This window comes from Rutidosis leptorrhynchoides, chromosome 1 (genome assembly GCF_046630445.1).
Source record: "Rutidosis leptorrhynchoides isolate AG116_Rl617_1_P2 chromosome 1, CSIRO_AGI_Rlap_v1, whole genome shotgun sequence".
Taxonomy (NCBI): Eukaryota; Viridiplantae; Streptophyta; class Magnoliopsida; order Asterales; family Asteraceae; genus Rutidosis; species Rutidosis leptorrhynchoides.
In genome coordinates this window covers 651102665-651119502 of record NC_092333.1, presented here as the reverse complement: position 1 = coordinate 651119502, position 16838 = coordinate 651102665, and positions in this window count along the sequence as shown.

Sequence of the window (16838 nt, the reverse complement as noted above, 5' to 3'; positions counted from 1 at the left end):
GTTATTACTTGTAACTGGTTGTCGTGTTTGCCAATTAAAGTCAACGTCTCCATGTGGAAATTAAGCCAGAATAGAATTACATTGAGGACAAATCTGATGGATCCTGGCATTACATTGGAATCGGTTACTGTCCATTGTGTGAAGTCACATTGGCTACTAGTTTTGTGGTTAAGTGTTTGTGTCTTCTTGGGGTGTAATCTATTTAGGAGTATGTAGTAACCATTTGGGTCCTGCATTTTATCAGTTTGAAAGCTCGCCACTTGCATGCATGCATGCTTCCGGTTGTAAGATTTCTGTTTTTATTCAATAAATTTTTTAGCTTTCCAAAAAAAAAAAAAAAAAACATGCAATAGATTTTACGCTTTTTCAACCAATTTAAAAAATAAGTAACCAAAATTTATATGCATGCTAGTGTTTATCACACATAAATTAAGTAATGAAACATTTTACGCATTGTACCTTCAGATCTGTTAACATGCAATAGACCTAAAAAATTTTGCAACCCAATCTAAAATAAACTAAGTAATGTATGCTAATGTTTAAAAAACGTATATCTTGAGATTAACAGACAACTTAGTACAATACACCTTCAGTTACAAAAAAAATGATCAAAAAAAGTATTTTAAATGACTGTCGATCAACAAGGTTTACAAAATATGTGAAGAATGGAGAGAAATGAGAGAAGAAATGATTATTAATTCAGGTTTAGAGGGGGAAATATGAGATTTTCCCACAAAATGTAAAGTGGCTTATATATCAAAACTCTATCATTTACCCATCATACAACACTATCATCCATAACATACCCCTTTACTATCAAATGAACTCACCCAAATTAATTAATTATTAGATTAGATTGTATAACTTTTAATGCATCAGATACAAACAAATAAACCAACACCTTCATTCTTCATTATGCTATACTGTTAGAATAAAGCAAAACAGTCAACTATAGTCAAATTACCTATTTTAGGAAATTTGACTTTGGGATCAGAAGCTAACAACTTCATCCTCTCCCTTTTTTAGAAGATCACATGTCTGCCATATTCAAACAAGTAAAAGGCTCAAAGGCAGGCTACCAACAACAGTTTTTCCATAAATGTAAGAGTGGTTCCAAAAGCATAATGGAGCCTTACTCAAAAATAGAATTAGCTATTGTATGTTTTGTGTATATATTCATACTTAGCAATATGTAAAGAGAACAATTAAATTGTATCAATTCAAGCTTATAATCAATAAGCTGATCATTACAATTATTCAATTCTCAATTTAAACATGGTATCAGAGCTAATGGCTTGATCCTTAGCTTCAATCATTTACCAGAAATTAAGCTTCCATGTCAAGAAGTGACGGTAGCTTAATTATGAAAAAGCAGGAAAATAGCTTCATGAATCAAGTTGCCATGTCAAAAGACGGTAACTCAATTCATAAAACCAGCATACAAAATAAGAAATCTGAACAATTGGGGCTAATTAAAGATAGTTACCTGAACGTTCTCTGTAAACCACCACTGGTCATCACCAGAACCCAAAACTTCATAGCTTACCAAAAAGGTGAAAGTTTGAAGATGGCGGAGACGGCGACAACAGTGGCGGAGATGGCAGAGACGGTGGCTACAGTGGCGGCCGGAGGATTAACCACGAACGACATATTAGCAATCAAAAGAGGTACATGGTTGAGATTAAAAACCTCAAACCCTAATACAAACTCTCTGCTTTTTAATTCATGTAAATCTGTCAATTGGGTGAGGAAAAAACCCTCAAGCCCGATCTTTGACTCTGGTATTAAACGAAATTCGTTTAATCCGACCAAAAAGGACCCAAACCCTAGATTGCAACAATCGATCAATTTGAAAAGGGTAAACCCTATTCACTGCCGATTGACCAATCCTAATAGTTTCTGGTGTCTCCAAGACAAAGAAATAGGGTTCAACCCTAATCTTGAGTCGAAATCCCCTAGTAAGAGAGCATCCAAATCGACTAAAGGGGAGAGAAAAATCTCAAACCCTAATTTTATGAGTACAGAGATGACAGAACCCACGTTTAGAAAAAGGGAAAAAGGGAACGGGTATATTTATTATACTGTACCCGAAAAACCCATTATGGTGGGAGGTGGGCTTAATAATTCGGCCCAAATAGAAAAAAAGGATGGACTTAATGGAAGTGTTCAGACCTTGGCCCAAAAATATGATATAAATAAAAGATTTGAATCAGCCCAAAACTGTTTTGAAAATAAACATGTAACTAATAATTCATGTTTTACCGGAAAAGCTAATATCATTTCAGATAATTCTTTAAAAAACAACGAATGGATTTTTGACTGTGGTGCTACTCATACCTTGAGTTTTGAAAAATATGAATTTTGTTGAATCAAACCCTCAGGTAAATAGAATTCAAACTGCTAATGGAGGGATTGTACAAGTGAGGGGGGGGGGGAGAATTGAAATTACTCTGACGTTGAAACTATCTAATTGTCTATATATCCCAACCCTGTCATAAACTATTATCTATTAGCCACGTTACAAAAGAACTAAATTGTTTGGTCCTACTACGCCCCACTTTCTGTATCCTTCAAGACATTAGGACTGGGGTAATTATTGGGCGTGGTACCAAACGGGATGGGTTGTACTATGTGGATGAAGTAACCCAACAAGGTACCGTGATGCTTGCTCACGGAACACCTACGAGGGAAGCTTGGTTATGGCATAGGAGGTTGGGTCACCCATCATCCGGATATTTACACGCCTTATTTCCTCGTCTTTTTTTCATCTAATGTAAACTTAAATTGTGAAACGTGTATTTTGGCTAAAACCCATCGGAGTACGTTTAAACCTAGTAATAATAGAAAAGATGTACCTTTTGCTTTAATCCATTTTGATGTGTGGGGTCCTGCACCGGTTATTGGGGGGAAAAACTTCCGGTATTTTGTCTTATTCATTGATGACCATTCACGCATGACCTGGATCTATTTTTTAACTCACAAATCAGAAGTGTTTGAAAATTTTTCTCATTTTTATAAAATGGTACAAACTCAATTTTAACAAAAATATACAAATCTTAAGATCCGATAATGGGGGCGAGTTCGTCAATACTTCAATGAAACAATTTTGTGAAGATAAAGGGATTATTCACCAAACATCTTGTGCTCATACTCCCGAACAAAACGGAGTAGCAGAACGGAAAAATTGACTACTTTTAGAAATGACAAGAGCTTTATTAATCGAATATAAGGTTCCGGAGAGTTTTTGGCCCGAAGCTATTGCTTCGGCTACCTATCTTATTAACCGTTTACCTACAAAAATTTTGGGCACAAAAACTCCAAAAGATACTCTTTCCCAATTCCATACCCTTCCAACTTCATTCAGCATTGAACCTCGAATATTTGGGTGCTCGGTCTTTGTCCACATTCCAAAACATGAGCGCACCAAACTCGATCCATGTGCGAAAAAAAGTGTCATGGTTGGCTATGGAATAAACCAAAAAGGATATCGGTGTTATAGTCCAAAAAGACGTCATGTTTTTACTACAATGAACTGTGACTTTGTCGAAACTGAATATTTTTATAATACCCAACTCACGAGTGAGGGGGAGAAAGAGGATAATGACACTCTTAGTTGGATACAATGGACATCCAAACCTGACAATATCCAAATACCGATACCAAGTCCCGACAATATCCAAATTCTGACATCAAATCCTGATCCCGAATCACCAACCCTTGATCCCGAATCTCCAAACCCTGATCTCGAATTATCAAATCCTGATCCCGAATCACTAACCCTTGATCCCGAATCTCCAAACCCTGACCCCGAATCACCAAATCCTGATCCCGAATCACCAAATCCTGGTCCCGAATCACCAAACATTGAACCAAATGAAAACTCCTCAAATAATGACCAAGGAGAACAAAACAGTCAAACTTTCGCTGAAACCACCGAAAGATATGTTCTACCACAAAAAGCTAACATAGGAGTACTACCAAAGAGATACTCTTCAGAAAAAGAAGCTCAAAGATCAAGATACTCAATTGCTAATATTGCACACGGGAATCTATCTAATGAAGCACATAAATTCAATTCTGCTTTATACTCTGAAGAAATTCCAGCTACAGTTGATCAAGTAATGAAATCTGAAAAATGGAGAAAGGCCATGGAAGAAGAAATGGAAGCACTCAAGAAAAGTGACACATGGGAAAAATGTGTCATTCCTCAAGGAAAAAAACCAGTAGGAAATTGATGGGTGTTTACAATAAAATACAAACCAGATGGTACCATTGAAAGATACAAAGCCCGGCTAGTTGCCAAGGGATATACTCAAACATATGGAATAGATTATTCCGAGACTTTCTCACCAGTTGCGAAGATTGATACCATAAGGGTCCTTTTCTCAGTTGCTGCAAATGAAGAATGGCCACTTCACCAATTTGATGTGAAGAATGCCTTTCTACATGGCGAACTAAAGGAAGAAGTCTATATGGAAGCCTCTACAGGATTCTCCAGAAACTTCAAAAATGGGGAAGCATGTCGACTTAAGAAAGCTTTATATGGGTTAAAACAATCCCCACAGGCTTGGTTTGGGAGATTCACACTATTTATGAAGAAATATGATTTTAAACAAAGTAACTCGGATCATACACTCTTTTTTAAATGAAAGAAAAACTTAATTACATGCCTAATCATTTATGTTGATGATATGATAATAACAGGAAATAATAAAGAGGAAATTTCTAACTTAAAAATGAACTTATTTAAAGAATTTGAAATGAAAGACTTGGGCAGACTTAAATAATTTTTGGGGATTGAGGTATTACGATCCCAACAAGGAATATTTATCTGTCAAAAGAAGTATATTCTTGATTTTCTTGCAGAAACAGGTATGATTGACTGCAAACCAGCTGACACTCCAATGATTCCAAACCAAAAGTTATATATGGAAGATGAAGCTAATCTTGCTGATAAAGGACAATACCAATGGATGGTGGGAAAACTCATCTACTTTGCTCATACTCGACCAGATATAGCACATGTAGTGGGAGTTGTAAGTCAATTCATGCATCAACCACAAGTTCACCATATGGAAGCTGTAATAAGAATCATCAGATACTTAAATAAAACAGTTGGCCATGGAGTTGTTTTCAAGAAAAATGGGCATCTTGGAATAAAGATTTATACAGATGCAAGTTGGGCTGGTGAGAAAGGAGATAGAAGATCAACATCCGGTTTCTTTACTATAGTCGGAGGAAACTTAGTTGCATGGAAAAGCAAGAAACAAAAGGTTGTTTCTCTATCAAGTGCAGAATCAGAGTTAGAGGGATAGCAAAAGGAGTTGTCGAGGCATTATGGATTAAAAAACTCTTGACTGAAATTTGATTCCCTCCTAAAAATGTCATTCAAATCTTATGTGATAACGAAGCACCCATTGCCATATCAGAAAATCCTGTTCAACATGACCGAACCAAACATGTTGAAATCGATCGACACTTTAGCAGAGAAAAGCTAGATGGTGAAATCATTTTCCTTCCATCAATTAGATCCGAAGATCAGCTAGCCGACATCCTCACCAAATCAGTCAACGGGAGACTCTTCAGTGAAGTTCTCGGCAAGTTGAATGTTGGAGATCCCACCATTCAACTTGAGGGGGAGTGTTAGAATAAAGCAAAACAGTCAACTATAATCAAATTACCTATTTTAGGAAATTTGACTTTGGGATCGGAAGCTGACAACTTCATCCTCTCCCTTTTTTAGAAGATCACATGTGTGCCATATCCAAACAAGTAAACGGCTCAAAGGCAGGCTACCAACAACAGTTTTTCCATAAATGTAAGAGTGGTTCCAAAAGCATAATGGAGCCTTACTCAAAAATAGAATTAGCTGTTGTATGTTTTGTGTATATATTCATACTTAGCAATATGTAAAGAGAACAATTAAATTGTATCAATTCAAGCTTATAATCAATAAACTGATCATTACAATTATTCAATTCTCAATTTAAACATATACAACATATTATATCGAGGTCCTCCCAATGAAGCTCCTACGGCGCTCGCTAGTAACGGCATCTTTGCAATGGCAGCTCAACGACGCTATTGATATCAGTAACAAAATATCGTAAATTAGGCTTATCGAGTGTTTTAAGAGTTCCTAAGCTTAAGGGTTCTTCAGATTCGATCATAATTTTCAGCTTCAGTTAGTTGTATGATATTGTGTAGTCATAAATGATAACCCTCTCCCCCATAAGTACATATCCTGTGAGTTTATTTTTCACACTTGATCTAATAATTTCAACATATAACTAAAAGATTTAGCATACATTTACATATCGATTGATTTGGATTCACAAAATTCCTTCTATTTACTTTTATTTAGACCTTTTTGAACAATTAGTCTAATCTAATATATACGGAAAAAATTTTATTAAGGCAAATACATAACCCTTTGATTACCTCATATTAAGATGATATATAGCTTGCATAACTAGTTATATCACATAATTTGTAATTATTATTTATATTTATAAACGTTTAATACATAAATGTAAACAAAACACATGAGTTAGATCCTAATTTGTAACAAACATAATTATTTTCATCAAAAAATAAAAATAGTCTAAAACAGAGTCACAAACCATCAAAAACTTCCGAAGAAAATTCATAACTTCTTGTTTCCTAGACAGGTAGATTCTTGTGGAATCATACTTTCAAGTGACCTAATAATTTTAATATACCGTATAGCAAGCTTTTTCTTGTCATCGGTACTAAGATTATACCTTTCCTCAAATTCATCTGGTCTGTCGCCATTCATTAACTCAATAAGTTTCAAAGTATTAAGATTTTTGGCTTCTTCTAGTATAGCTTCTACCCGTCGATTCCTTCCTTCTACTACTTGTTCTTTATTTTGTACATTCACTTCTTCATCACTTATTTGAAACTCTTTTGTCATCTTATCAACGACCGATTCTTGGTTCTTGACATATTCTTTAAGTTTTTTGAATAAATAATCCTCGGACAACCCATTATTAAAAGCAGTTATCTCAACCCCGTCTTTTAAAATTCTTGCAAGCGATCGCACGTCATATAGATCATATTCGTATGATGTGGAGCTTTGTTTTTGTTGTGATTCCGTAGCAGTCGACATTCTAGTCGAGAATGAATATATTACGGACTATAAGCTGTATCAAAACTGAAAATAGTACAATATCAAGGATAAGTTTGGTATGATTAAGGTTAAAAACAACATTCTGTTTAAGAAAGCTAAATATATTAAACAATAATAACAGCCCTAAAAAGTCTAGCATCCATGAAAACAGCACATTTAAACTTCGAATGCATATTATTTTTTTCCATCTTTTAAGTAACCTAAATAACCTTCCTATTGTGAGTACTAATAAAAATAATAACAGTCAACAAAAGTCAAAACTTAATCAGAAACAGTTAAATTCAGCCCTAATAACTTAAGACTCGTGAAAATTTCTATTCGTATCTGTGGTAATTTTATAAGTTGTCTATAAAAAGTTATTATAAAATTTAACTAAAAAATTAACTACTTCGTTTTAAATAATTTCCGGTAGCGGAACAGATTATATCTGATTTTTTTAACAATATATATATACTCTTGTGGCTGGAAACGTAAAATTTATACAAATCAATAAATAATTAACCCTTTTTCTTCGTCTTTGCTAAACAATATATATATATATATATATATATATATATATATATATATATATATATATATATATATATATATATATATATGAACATCAGATGGAGTAATTAATAAACCCTAAAAACACTTCATAGAAACATTTAAGGTCTAATAATAGTATTAAATTCGACTATGGTTAGGTATTACCTTCAAAGTGGAACGGAGTTGTACCGGAAATTGAACCGGCGTCTCTCTCTATCGCCCTCCCGTTATTATCTCCGTGTATCTTCGAAGAATGTTTGATTCAATTCGTTGTGGTGGAGCTATGTTTGAAATAAATATCAACATATATAATGTTTTGAGAATGCTTGATTCGCTGTGGTGGAGGTATCTATATATACTTCATACTTGGAATGAATATCGTCTTTAACGATTTTATGCATCACGCGTTTTATTAATTACCAGGATCTTTATTTGGAAATTTAAATATTTGGGGAAATTTTCTTTACCTTATTTATTTTTGAATATTATAATTTATACCTTATATATAAATAAATTTGAGTATTTTTTTTTTTATCTTATGTGCATTTGGGTTTAACTTTCTTTAATCTTCAACGTCTCTGGCACTATTCTATGACCCTCCTCGTGTTCTTTTTTGTTGTTGTATAATTCAAAATAAAGATTATAATTACTCTGTATAACTTAAAATTAAAAATAAATTAAATAGTGAATTATTTTTTACATAGTTAATCACAGTTTTTATTTCAATATTGGAGAGACATTAAAAATAGTTCAAAAGCTGAGTTTGCAAATTTAGTAAGTTCGAGATCGGTATCGGTACTCTACTATATCGAAACCGACCATGTCAGGTTTTCAAGAACTAAATACCGTAATGATTTACGAAACTGGTAACGGTTTCGATTTCAGTATGATTTTTTAGGCATTGCACCCATATTGAAACCGAAAATTGAGTCATATGTGAAACTTTCGTCTTATAACATTCCGAAAGTATACACACTGTTTGTTTTGGCTTTGTTTCTTTGTCTCCTCGTATACAATTATCATTGTTTTAGGTATAGTAAATTAAAAAATTTGCTGAAAGAGAAAGGTTTCCTTATCCTTATAATGCTTATAACGATAATATAACACTTGATCTTTACTAGTAAACCCCTCGACTCATACACACAAAATGAGATTTTTTTTTACTTTATTCTTAAAACATCACCGTCGAAATACGGTTGAACCACCGTATTTCTACGACTCTTGCAACCTGACCGTAGAAAACCAGCGTAGTTTTAGGTTATCTACCAAACAACCTTATTCACTCAACTTGGTACCCTCCCACCATAGAATTACTGTGGGGCACCGTATTTTTAAAGTGCTTTGATAGTACATGTCACTTCCTACCGAATTGACATCTTGTCCGTTTTTGACTTCAGTTTTACACGCCCGAACAACACAAAAATTTGCGCATTGATTTTTAACATAAAACCTTTTATTAGCTTAAATCTATATTCGGGTCGAATCTTACACAAACTCAATTCGACTCGAAATTGCATTTTTACAGAACACTTCCTTTTAAACTTACCACCAAAGTTCATCACTGAAATTAGAGATGACATCGGATCTGGTTTGAGTTGGGTTTAGATAATCCAAGACCCAAACCAGATTTAAAATATTCATCCCAAACCCGGACTCGGACCCGATAGGTCTCCATTTACTTACTAACTAGCGGGTAAATGGGTTTCTCCACGGGTATTTGGGTCCCCATTTAGTTACGAACTATAAGGGTAAACGGGTGTTCTCACGAGTATTCGATTCTTTTTCGAGTATACCGGCCAGATAATCGGGTATACGGGCCAAGTAATTCGGTTTACGGGCCCGGTTATTGTGTTATGGGCCGGGATATGGACTCGGGTATACAGACAGGGTAATCGGGTTTGTATATAAAACTATCCCCGGACGACCCGTGAAAAATTTAATAACCATCCGTATACCCGACCATAGACCCATTTACCCGATTCGAACCCGACCAAAAAATATAGGGTTTCGTTTCTCTGATCGGGTATGGGTTTCTTTACCATTCCTAAATGTCTAACCAATCCAACATTAAACTTGTTTACCACATTCAATTTTCAAAAACTAAAGACTGAGATAACAGTTATCTACCATTATAGCAAAAGCATTAAACATTTGACCGTTTCTTTTTTAGAAAATAAATAATAGGATTTTCTTAATGATAACCCTTAGGGATATCGTGAATGTGCTTTAAATTGTTGTACATCTTGATAACTATCATTTTGAAACTGACTGATAATTGTTATTATAATAATTTAATGCATGTTAACAATAGTTGTTAGAGCAATAACAACAACAACAACAACGACAACGAAACTCAATACCATATAAATGGTGTATGTGGGAGGTGAGATGTAGACAATGTTTCCCTTATCCGAGAATAAAAACAAGTCATTTCTCCACCTAGAGTAAAAACACTCTCAATCCAGAGTGAAAACACTTTCAAAAGTAGAGAAAGTCATCCCTCTATATTCAACGGATAGAGAGATTGCTTCCGAGTTAACCTCCGGCCAATAAGTAGGAAAAAATATTTTAAAAAATAAAATAAAATTTTGACGCCATGAAAATGGTAAAATCAAATTTTCATAGTTTTAAATCCTGCCTGAAATTTACTTTGAGCTCTAAGAGTCAGTCAAGTCGCCAATAAATCGACGCTTGATGTCGACTCAATAACTAGAGCCGTTAGTTTTTTTTCTTAATTAACCTGGGTATCCAACCATTTTTTCTTTTTTTGAACTGACTAATTCCAGGGCAACTACTCGCTTTGTGAGCAGCTTGTGAATGACAGGAATCGAACCCTTGACCTTTACATTAAAAGGTCAGAGTCTTACCATCTCACCACCACCCTCATGCTTAGTCGTTAGTTGTTAGAGCAATAAACTTAAACTAGTGAAATGACCCGTAAAATCACGGATATTTTTAAACAAAACAATTAAGTGAATGTAAATGCTAAAGTCATTTATTCTAATGACCCGTGGAACCACGGATACCGACTAAGAAACTTGTCGTTGTTTTTACAAATATATAGGGACATGTATTTTCGCATACATGTAGAATGTAATTAAAGAGAATCCATATTTAAATGTTAATAATATAATATAATAATTATAATTATAATTATTTTAATAAAAATAAATAATAATAATAATAATAATAATAATAATAATAATAATAATAATAATAATAATAATAATAATAATAATAATAATAATAATAATGTGGATTACAAAAGTTCAGTTGTTTTATTTAAAACGTTATCAATAGGTTTTACATAAAAGGTGGATCACAAGATTTCAGTTGTTTCATCCGAAACGTTTATCAATCGGTTCTACAAAATTGAGCACCCTGGTAACTAAACTTTAATGCTTATATTATTTGTACCCTTTGTATAATCATCTTAATAATACACGCAAACCAACGTGTACGCTTCTCAAATAGCATACGTCCGTTAAAAGGCTAGCGCTCTAGCTCGGACGGGGATATCAAGCCCTATGGATCCATATAATACTACTCGCGCCCACCAGTTCTTATAACCGGCAGTTACTAGTTACCAAAGCTAAGGGATTTTCGGTTCAAACTCGGTGTAGAATTTAGTATGTACTTGTATCCATTGCGTTTAAAATAAAGTGCATGTATTCTCAGTCCAAAAATATAGATTGCAAAAGCAATTAAAAAGGAAGCATATGAAACTCACACATATAAATATTGTATATCGGTTAATAAAACATTTGCATGTATTCTCAGCCCAAAAATGTAGAGAGTAAAAGGGATCTTATGAAACTCACAGTTAAATATTGATATACAATATTGTAGCAATTCACTGTAGCAAAGTCAATTTCACTGTAGCAAATAGTGATTTTCGAAAACACTGTAGCATTTTGAGTAATGTGGCAATTTGAAAACACTGTAACAAATTAGTGTTTAACTGGTTCATCTTAAACGCTTTAGTTAACTTATCTAAATATCAATTGAATCAATAAACGAATGTTACTATCGTTTATTATATATATGTATATATCTTTTTAATATACATAAATCAGTTTTTAAATACACATTGGAAGTTATTTATAAATAAATTTTAATAATAAATATTTCAACTTATCATATACATTCAAATAGATATTTAAACCAATAAGTTTAATGTACGGTATCAAACAATTAATACATTGTTACCTTTTCATGTTATAGTATATATGTATCTATTTACATATAATTGTTCGCGAATCGTCGAAAACAACCGAAGGGTATTTAAATATATAAAAGTAATTCAAAAATTTTGAGATTCAGTTTTACAGACTTTGCTTATCGTGTCGGAAATGTTAATCATACAAAGATTAAGTTTAAATTTAGTCGAAATTTCTGGGTCATCACACATGACCTCCACTATGGAAGGCCAGGGTCATAACCATTCAACCACCACACTCATGGTTCGGGAATCAAGCATATAAAAGCTCATTTCCATCAACGTTGAATGTTGAAGGCACAAAATTGAGTTTGTAACTTTGTATTTTGTAAATCATTTACATCATTGAAGGCACAATATCTCATCTTTGATCTTGTAAGCAAACTCTGTAAGTTTCTAAAACGTTATTGCTCCGTAAAGTATTCAGTTAGCAAATTAATGGTGTATCCTAGGAGATACACGCATAAAAACACCATTTTCATACATAAAAATGGATCAAGCAACACAAAACATAACGAAATTTGGCACTTCTAAGTGTTCGCCGTCCAGCGTTCAGCAGGCCGCCCAGCATCAAGCGTAAGTCCCGCAGACAGCTTCTATACATAAGCCCTTTAACTCAGCGCGTGAACGGAACGCAGCCACGTCAGCACACGCCACCGACATTCCTGATACTTCACGTAACAGAACCATTCAGTGATTGACACGTGTATTCCGTGAATTTCGGACATCCTGTGCCTATAAATAGACCCCTGGGTCACCACATTTCATAATCATTCTGATCTGAACTTCAGTCAGAGAGAAGTACACTTTCTCTCTCACACAGTTCTTTCTCACTCTAAAATAACATTAGCCGCTTAGCAGCAGTACGCTAGACGGATCATTACAGATTGATCCACAGATTGATTGAGGTCACCCCACAGATCCTACATCTGTGTTCCGGGTCTACAGAGATTATTTCTCGAGGGCAAACAACAATCAACAGTATACGCCACACGCTGAGCAGCTATTGTCTTGTACCGGTACTTTACACCCGCTATACGAAAAATCGTACCAACACAAATCACTGGTTATTATAAGCATTCGGTAACAATCCAATAGTTTTGTTGTTTTTCTTTTATCCTCCGTTGGAATCAGTGGTGTAAGGCGGTGGTTGTTCGAAGGGTTCGATATCTGAATCATTGAGCTTTCGTTTGTGATCGAAATAAGTAGGGCTTGCTGAGCCCGTAAGTTGTTCGTCCGCCATTGGTCAAATTGATTAGATCCTAATTTGTAGCTTTCGGTTTGTAGGGTAGTTGCAAACGGTCTTCGATTTTTCTATCTGTTGACTGTTACAAATTTTTTTATAAAACCCTAATTTTTATTTCATATTCTTTCTATGTTATGTACGGTAATAATTTAGGTATATTTTTTACCTTGTATCTATATTTCATTTTCTATTTTTAAAAATACATGGACGTATTTCAATGCAGAAGGAGGCTGATTCTGTTTCAATCCCAATTAATCGTCTAGGGTTTAGAATCTTGAACCTTAACGGAAGCATGGTGGCTGAGGTAATGTTTTCTTATTGTTGCTCCTTATGCTATCTTATCTATTAATTTTTTTTAAATCAAACTTGTTTGGTAGTTGGTACTGTTTCACTATAAAATTGATGTTTTGTTGGATAAACGGGACGGAACCCTAAAAAACTTTATATAATAATAATAAAACAAAATTACAACGGATAACCTTTGTGAAAGTTACCAAGACAGGTTGGTGATGTTGTTGAAGGGGATCATGATGATGATAATTATGTTTGTTTTCTTGTTTCTGTTTGATTGATGCTATTTATAAATTTAATGGATTTATTGAATCATCAAACTTGATTGGGTGATATTCTAGGAGACAATTATGATCTGTATTGACACATCTCAATGGACGAGCAGTTGCTTAAATCGTTATAGCTATGAGCTTCAATTCAAGTGTATTCAATCGTATTGTCGAGCTAAACTTGAGGTGAGTATATGTTACTAGTAATTTTCAATTCAGGTTAACAACTAATTATGGTGTTTATATTTATATATACAAATACTAATTGTTGGAATTGTTTTCTTTATTACAGTCTAGTAATCCGACATATGCCGTAGCCATAGCGACAATGGGTACTCTTCATAGGGAATGGGTGAATGATACTAGTGATCTTGATAAAGTCTTGCGTCACCTAGAGCGTTAGCTTCCTACTCTTGTTTTTATATTCTTATTATTATTATTTTATTAAAAATTTTTAAATAAAAATTGTTATTAATTATTATTGTTATTATTATTATTAAATTAATTTGTTATATCATGTATGAATTTAAATGAAAATTATTAAATTATTATTAAATTATTGTAATTATTACTATTTGTTTTTTTTTTCCATTCAATTACACCTTGTTTGTTTCTCAGTTAATGTTATAGTAGATGGTAAGTTTAATTTTATAGGCGCGCTCACTAGTTCCATGATGAAACTTCGGTTTTATATTCCAAGTGAGCGAAAAAGGATGCTTTTCTTTATCGGAGGGTATGTATGTATGTATGTATTTTTTGGTTATGCATGCTTAAATATTGTTTCACCTTTACTAATTTTTTTTTTTACTACTACATAGTAAATTTACGAATGTTATGTTTGATGTTGCCTGCAGTCCCACAAATCTGGATGTTGTGAAAGCTAAGGCATATGGAGAAACCTTAAAGAGACGTGGTGTAGCTCTTGATGTTGTCAACTTCTGTCTATTGGAAAAAAAAGATGCCGGATACACTTGTTGATACTGCCAATGTCAATAACAACAGTCACATTCGACACATTCAACCCGACTCTTCTACACATATTCATGATGTCCTATCCAGGTTTATAACAAACAATATACATATATTTCGCTTGCTTATAAATTTGACTGTTATTATTTACGTGCATTGTGTTTTTATGAAAAATGGAGTTAAAACATATTGTAGAGATAAATAAAGAGATATATTAGGGCTTATCTTGTGTCCCAAATTGTACAATAATAAGATAAGATAAGATGTGTTAGGAATACATACATACATGGATTCTATTAAATTTAAGTAAAAAAAAAAACATGTTGAAATTAAAATACTTACTCTGTTTATTCATTTCATGTTTCATGCTATAATTAAATACTCAAGTTGAAGTAATAAAACATCAAGAAATAAAAATACTCTCACATGGGTTGTGTTTTGATTATTAATTTTTCTACTATCAGCCCCGAAGCAATCATCATCCCCGCTGCTTTATTGAAAGAATGGAAACGTAGCCCCCATTAGCTGGAACTTGAAAACAAATTTGAAGCAGATGAAGAAAATGATAATGTGAAGTTGGACAAGATGAAGAATCAAGCTAAATATAACCCTAACCCCTTCCTGGAACTTGACAACAAAATTGAAGCAGTGTTAATGAAAGGGAAAAGTTTGAGAGTGGGAAGATTGTTATGGTGCTTTATGGTTTCCGTAAGCTTTGTATTGAATTTGATGACTTTATTAGGTAAGTTAAAAACTAGTGGTTTGACCTAGATGTTAATATTATACTCAAGTGACCTCTTTGTAGGCCGGATGTTCGGAATAATGTTTATGGTCGCTTTTGTTATTACTAAATAATCATATATTATATTATATTTATCTAATATACCAAAGCTCATGAGTCTACAACGGTAATTTGGCGAGCTCAATGAAGTTTGGGAATTATAGGTCCAAACTTTGATGAAGTTTGGCTAGATCCAAATAATGCAGTTTAGGTGTATCGGGAGGTTATATATGACAGACATAGCATGTTCATTGCATTTTGCATTTAAGCTAACACGCGTGCACTTATACTTTTATCAATCTTGTAGTGCTTATCTTATACGTTAGTCGATTTTTTTGATACTGATATCTTACAATATGCAAGTTTTTAGGTGTAAAATTGGTGAGTGTGCTAACAGGTAATGCTTACCTTATTCGTTAGTAGGATAGACTCGGTTGACTTGGAAGATCATTTTTCAGCCACTGAATCGAGAGTGATGTACATACTGTTTTATGTACCCTGTTACTAACGAATCAAGTGATTTAATTATACTTACCTTATACATTAGTCACTTCAATAATCTTCTGGAATATGCAGGTTGTTTAAGTAATTAATCAATTGCGGGGTCTGCAAACATATAATCAAAGGTAAGCATACTTTGACATATATGTAATTGATGGGGAAAATAGGTCACAACGGGTAAACTACAAAGCGGAAACAAGCCCGTTTGACAAGCATTTCCCGACCCGTATGAAACCGTGAGGATGCTAACAAATAAGCTATACCAAAACCAACCCAAATATGTCCCCAAATCAGTAGGAAATCAGCAAATAAATATAATCAAGCACACACAATACACACAAGACTTTTTACGTGGAAAACCTCTCAAAATCGAGAGTAAAAGCCACGGAACTAGTAAGCCACTTAAACTTCACTATCATCAACAAGGAGAGCAATACAATAATCCTTCTCTAGATCAACTAGATGCATACAACATCATCATACTCTTGAACAACAATAATCAACAAGTATATGAAGAAATTAAAGACAAAAGATGAATGAATCACCCAATAATCTGCTCTCTGTTCCAGCAGCAAAATCACGACCTACAGACCTTATTAGACGAATTCAACGGTTAAAAATGTTGGCACTGATGTCAGGAAGACACAGCCCAAAAATTGAGAAGATTCAACGGTCGGATCTCCCGGGATCGTCGATTTACTGGCCTGTTGTCACTGTAGACGGAAATGGGGTTTCACTCTTTTTCTTGATCTATCTTTCTGCCCTCTCTTACGTATGAAGCTGCACTTGTTTTGAATTAAAGGATGCTTCTGATGGTTGACCAGCCTAATTTTGTTGGGCTTGGAACATTGGGCTAAAACTTTCACATCAATGGAAAC